Genomic DNA, 6,026 nt, shown 5'->3' with positions numbered 1-6,026 from the left:
ATTATATAATATTATTCGCAAATTTCACTCGATTCTGATCATTATTAACTCAAAGCTCTTCAGTCCGTCCAGTAAAGATTTATACATTAACACTAAACAATAAATTGTACGAAATTTAAAAAAAATGGTTTTGTTTATAAGAGAAAAGTGAAGAAATTATTATTACTTCTTTCTTTACCGTGTTTTCCAAATTTGAATCACTTTGCGTCTATCGTTCCACAAGGCTCTGCTGGCTGGACAATGCATGATAATCGTGTAGTCATCTTTCCTGCTCTTTTCTCTTACCACCAAGATTTATTACTTTATCTTCTTTATTTTATACCATTCTATATTTGTGGGAAAGCCGCTTCGAATAGCAACTTTATAGAAAACGTGAGGAATTGAATTCTCTCCAAGGTTATTGTGGGGAGAGGGTTGGTGTTGCAGAGAATATCTCTCTCACTCTCTCTCTCTCTCTCTCTCTCTCTCTCTCTCTCTATCTCACTATACTCCGTTTTTTCATCTGTCCATCTGCCTGTTTTTTGTATGGTAACACTGCGTCCCGGGCTTAGATAGTTACGCAATGTGTAAGTTTTAGGTAAATAAAAGGATATCTGGGTGTACATTTGCAACTGAAAAGTGTTTTAATAATTTACTGTATGCGAATTACACCGTTAATATTCGAAATAGGATGATATTATAATTATGAATGTGAGCTTAATGTAACTATCTAAAGCCCAAGACGCAGTGTTACCATACAAAAAACCACAGGCGGATGGACAGATGGAAAAAAACAGAGTATATACCTCTTTCGTGCTTGCTCTCTGCATCTTCCTGTGAACTTTGATCGTTCGTCACTCGCTGTCTCATATTTTTTCTATGATTGGGTCTATTTGTTCATTTCCTTGTCCTCCAGATGAGCCTATCGTAGACCTCAGCTCGGGAAGCCTTTGGAGGCCGAGAACTCAAGGAAGAGGACGACGTCTACTTCGAGTGTCACGTCAAGTCGAACCCGAAACTCCATCGAATTGAGTGGTACCATAACGTGAGTTCCTTTGCTTCATTGACCAATATTAGTACCATAAACGTGAGTTCCATTGCTTTATTGACCAGTATTGGTATCATAACGTGAGTCCCTTAATTTTATTGACTAATATTGGTACCATAACGTGAGTTCCTTTGCTTATTGACTAATATTAGTACCATAACGTGAGTTTCTTTGCTTTTGTTTATTTAAATATTGGTACCACAACGTGAGTCCCTTTGCTTTATTGACCAATATTAGTACCATAACGTGAGTCCCTTTGCTTTATTGACTAATATTGGTGCCATAATGTGAGTCCCTCTGCTTTATATCTAATATTGGCACATAATTAGTCCCTTTGCCTTATTAACTAATACCTTCTTCGTCATCACTTGGCGTTTCAGCTATGTAAACACGTTGTGATTACGACTACAAATAACTTGCCTTTCTGTCTCTCCAACAGAATACTTTAGAATGGTGTTGACCCAAAATTATCTTTTTTATCATGCCACCAAGATGTAAGGAAAAACTTCATCATTGTTTTTCTTTTACTGAAGACTTCGATCGTAACTTTCCTTCTTCTAGCATTCCAACTGAACTTTAACTTCTTCTTGTTCTTCTTCTTCTTCTCCCCACAAGGGCCAGGAAATCCTCCAGGACATCAACGCAGGAGTCGTCGTCAGTCAGCAGTCGCTCGTCATCAGGGGCGTCGTCAGGAGTCACTCAGGGTCCTACACCTGCGTCGCCACCAATGCTCAAGGGCGCGAGTCAGTAATACCTTTTTCCTGACAGTCCAACGTGAGTGCTCGATTCATATAGGTGGTAAATGAAAGTCTGTATGAGTGTGTGTGTGCGTGTGCGTGTGCGTGTGAGTGTGTGGTTTGTACGTATCCTTCCCGGTTTCGACTTTATATAAGCAAGGAAACAGAAAGCCGAAGTTTTTGTACAGCTTATAACCAAGGGACACCTAAAATAGGTCTATCTTTTGGTGGTCTCGGTATAATGCTGTATGAGAGAGACGCTCTCCATGAAACTTTCAGCCACAGCCCGGTGGTAGCCTATCTATAGCGCTGCAAGACGCACGATCATGGCTTACTTTAACCTTTAACAAATAAAAGCTACTGAGGCTAAAGGGCTGAAATTTGCTATGTTTGATGATTGGAGGGGGATGATCAACATGGCAATTGCAGCCCTCTAGCCTCAGTAGTTTGTAAAATCTAAGGATGGGCAAAGAAAATGCTGACGGACAGACAAATGGCTGTCTCAGCCGTTTTCTTTTACAGGAATTTAAAAAGACAAAGTGTAATCCTGACCTGTTTTCGGCTTTATGTATGAAGCCACTCTCAGTATAAGTCGATAACAGTCAGGATTGACACCGAGTTTATCATTTTCAAAGAGGTAAAGTGTGGCTATATATCGCGTGTCGGTAGATTATGTGCTGCTGTTTGCGTTCTTGTGTGTCTGTACGTGTTTGTCTGTATGCGCGTAAGATTTCTGTCTGTCTGTGCAATTATCTGGAAATATGATATCTCTAAATGGTGGTTTTGGATTCCTTTTATGGAGTAGGGCTGAAGAAGCTGTGATTAGGTATGAGATTGGTCCTTGGTGCTGATTTGAGTCATGGTGGGTACAGGTCTTTTGTCTCCTCCTTGTGGGTAAGGGCCGGTTGTGAGGGGCTGATGGGTACCAAAAGAAATGACCATTCTGATTCAAGTAAGAGAAATCTGAATATTTATTTCTACATACACTGTTAGCAAACGCTATGGACTCACATCTGTATTGTAGTGTGTGTGTGTGTGTAATTTGGGCTTATTATTATTATTATTATTATTATTATTATTATTATTATTATTATTATTATTATTATTATTATTATTATTAGTGCACGAGGCTCTTAAATGGATAGATTATATTATTAACAACGTGTTTATGTCATGAGCTATATATATTTATATATATATATATATATATATATATATATATATATATATATATATATATACGTATATATATATATATATATATATATATATATATATATATATATATATATATATATATATATATATATATATATATATATTTATATATATATATATATATATATATATATATATATATATATATATATATATATATATATATATATATACGTATATATATATATTATATATATATATATATATATATATATATATATATATATATATCATATATATATATGTGTGTGTGTGTGTGTATCTGTGTATGTTATGTATATGTATATGTACACGTACATACGCACTCACACACACACACACACACACACACAACATATATATATATATATATATATATATATATATATATATATATATATATATATATATATATATATATATATAGATATATATAATATATAAAGGATACAGGTGGACAGCTAATCAGTCGATATATTCAGATCAGAGGGCAGTGGAAACAGGCTGGTACTACATAAAAAACATCTTTATTAGTGCCGACGTTTCAAGACAAACAAGTCTCATTTCCAAGGCTGTAAATATAAGAATAAATGTTGTAGAATATAAAAGCAAACAAAGTTAAACACAAATCTGCTTAAAACTAAATTTACATCAGGATAGATTCATTACTGCAGGAGGTACCAACCTATATGGAAAGGAGAAGAAGGGCGATTGGAATAAGGGCCAGGTGAAAAGCAAAGAAGACGGTAACGACAGGTAGAGAGAGAGAAGTGGAGGAAGAGTTTTGGGCATTCAACAATTGAGTAAAGTTCGTTGGGACCAGCTCGCCCTTGGGATGGGCCTTAATTATCATTTAATGGTAAAAATGTCTCAGGGTACAATTTCGAGTCTTCGAGTCTTCTTGTTGGTTTGTCGAGAATATAAACATAAAAAAAAGTAATTAGATAATGACAGTCATTCAGCGATTAGTCGAGTGAAAATTGCATGATTGTAAAATGAAGTTTACCAAAGTAAAGTGCGGTAAGAAAGATGGATTCAATAATTAAATAATTAAGAATAAGTAGAAAGAATAGAATAACTCTCTCATGCATAAATGTGGAAGAGATTATAACGACAGAGGAAAAGGCGGGGACTCATCACCACAAATACGAGAAGAAATTTGAATGGTTGGGTGTGAACTCTGAGGTCGGGAAGAAATAGAAAAGAATAGTGTTTTGAATGTCAGCAGGTCACTTAGCCTGATATTACTTACAAACAAGATCCATCGGTCATTTAACCTGCTAAGTGAAGCCAGACACCCCCTAGACAGAAAGCCCCTTCAACTCTAGTTTTAAAACCCATTCTCTTGTGACGAAATAATTGAGGATGTTTAGAGAAAATCAACTGAAACCGACCAACAACTAACTCCCAACAAATGGCTGGTTTCCAGATGCCCCCATATGCGCTGGGTCGACGGGCACAGAGAGGACCCAGGGGCAGCTCGAGGGTCGGTGGTCAAGGCCAAGTGCAGGGTGGAGGCCGAGCCCTCTTCCAACTTGATCTGGTCCTGGGTGCGGAAAAGGACCGACGGGAGTGAGGAGATTCTGTCCCCTGACAAGTACGTCATCGAGGGACTGACGTCGACCCTGACGGTCGTGCCTGGAAGGAGGGAGGACTACGGCCGCCTGCTCTGCAGGGCAACGAATAACGTTGGGCGTCAGAAGGAGGCGTGTGTCGTCAACCTCGTACAGCTCGGTCCCCCCGATACACCCACGAATTGCTCGGCCACGACTGTCAACCCTGACGGTATGAAACCAGCCCTTGTTGTCAGCTGTCTGGAGGGTTTTGACGGAGGGCGGCTGCCTCAGAATTTCTTGCTGGAAGCGTGGCAGGATGGATTGGTCATAGCGAATATCAGCAGGTGAGGCGGAGCATTATGTCATGATAAGACAAATTTCTTCTATTTGCTTCAGAGATATTGGGAAACTCACTTGTAATTTGAAACTTATCTTCCGAACAGCGAGTATCCTGAGTGGGTGGTCAGTACTGTGGAGGCAGGTAAAAGGGTCATTCTGAATATCGTGGGTCATAATATTCGTGGCCGAAGCGACCCGTCACCATGAAGATTCAAACTAGCATGCCCAGCATAGAGCAGCTCCAGGTCAGACTACTTTTGTTTTCATTTTGTTGTAGTTTTGCCTGTCACTCGCTTTCACTTCACAGTCATGACCAATCTGTGTCATAAAATTCTAATCCACCTTACACTTATGCTAAGTTTTTTACCCCTATTATGTATCGTACATATATTTCACCACTTCAACTCGTAGCTCAACATATTCAGTATATGCAAACAATTCATCTCAAAAGCTTCCACCTCTTTTCTTTCATTTGCATTCAACATCTATACATCTTTTCCATATTGGATAGCAGGCTCAAATATCTAATCATTTTATTTAAGTGTGATCATCTCCTTGTATGTAACAGCTTCCCTCTTGTCTTTTCCAGTACAAGAATCAGCTGGAGAGGTTTCCCCCAATCGTTGGTGCTGCTCTGGGAGGAATGGGGGTGATTCTGGTACTTCTTTTGGTCGGGGTAGCTATTGTTAGAGGGTCGTATAGGTGTCCTAGAAAGCCAGTCGCTGAGAAGACATTGGCATCCTCCTCCACCGAAGCATTAGACCCTGATGTTGTGCAGTCTATAAAACATTTGGATATTGTCCCTTGTGTCCGAGAGGAACACATAGTAATGAAGAAATATATCCAATGTCACTTACTCCGTGCACATCCATCCTCCTGGGGTGACGGAGAGAAGAAGAGAGAGGAAACTCTTGAAACTGTTGATGAAAGTATCGGAAATGCAGCTCTTTTGACTGGCAGGGTGAAAAACAAACACATTTTTCAGCCTCACCCAGACAACGTCGGCGTATGACGTAGGTAGACAAGTAATTTTGATTTGTATTTAATGTAACAAAGTTCACTCTATGGCCCTGGGAACCATTCCATCTGGGAGGGGGATTAATAAGTATGGCACTTGTAGGTACTCCTTTGGCATTTTGCTTGATTATATATAAACATTAATGGAACTGT

At 38.7% G+C, this 6,026-nt stretch overlaps 1 long non-coding RNA gene and 1 pseudogene across 2 annotated transcripts in view; both read left to right on the top strand.

Moving 5' to 3' along the window:
• The window catches only part of LOC135209451 (uncharacterized), a 3,255-nt gene extending 1,465 nt beyond the window's left edge, over positions 1-1,790 (top strand). For both annotated transcript variants that reach the window (XR_010313361.1, XR_010313362.1), the window contains exons 2-3: positions 896-1,024; positions 1,643-1,790. This is a non-coding gene — a long non-coding RNA (uncharacterized LOC135209451). The remainder of the gene's footprint in view (positions 1-895; positions 1,025-1,642) is intronic.
• Positions 1,791-3,826: 2,036 nt separating this feature from the next.
• LOC135209801 (uncharacterized) lies at positions 3,827-4,865 on the top strand (annotated as a pseudogene).
• The last annotated feature ends 1,161 nt before the right edge of the window (positions 4,866-6,026 follow it).

The sequence above is a fragment of the Macrobrachium nipponense genome, chromosome 38, assembly GCF_015104395.2.
Source record: "Macrobrachium nipponense isolate FS-2020 chromosome 38, ASM1510439v2, whole genome shotgun sequence".
Lineage (NCBI taxonomy): Eukaryota > Metazoa > Arthropoda > Malacostraca > Decapoda > Palaemonidae > Macrobrachium > Macrobrachium nipponense.
This window is presented reverse-complemented; position numbering and strand designations above follow the sequence as displayed.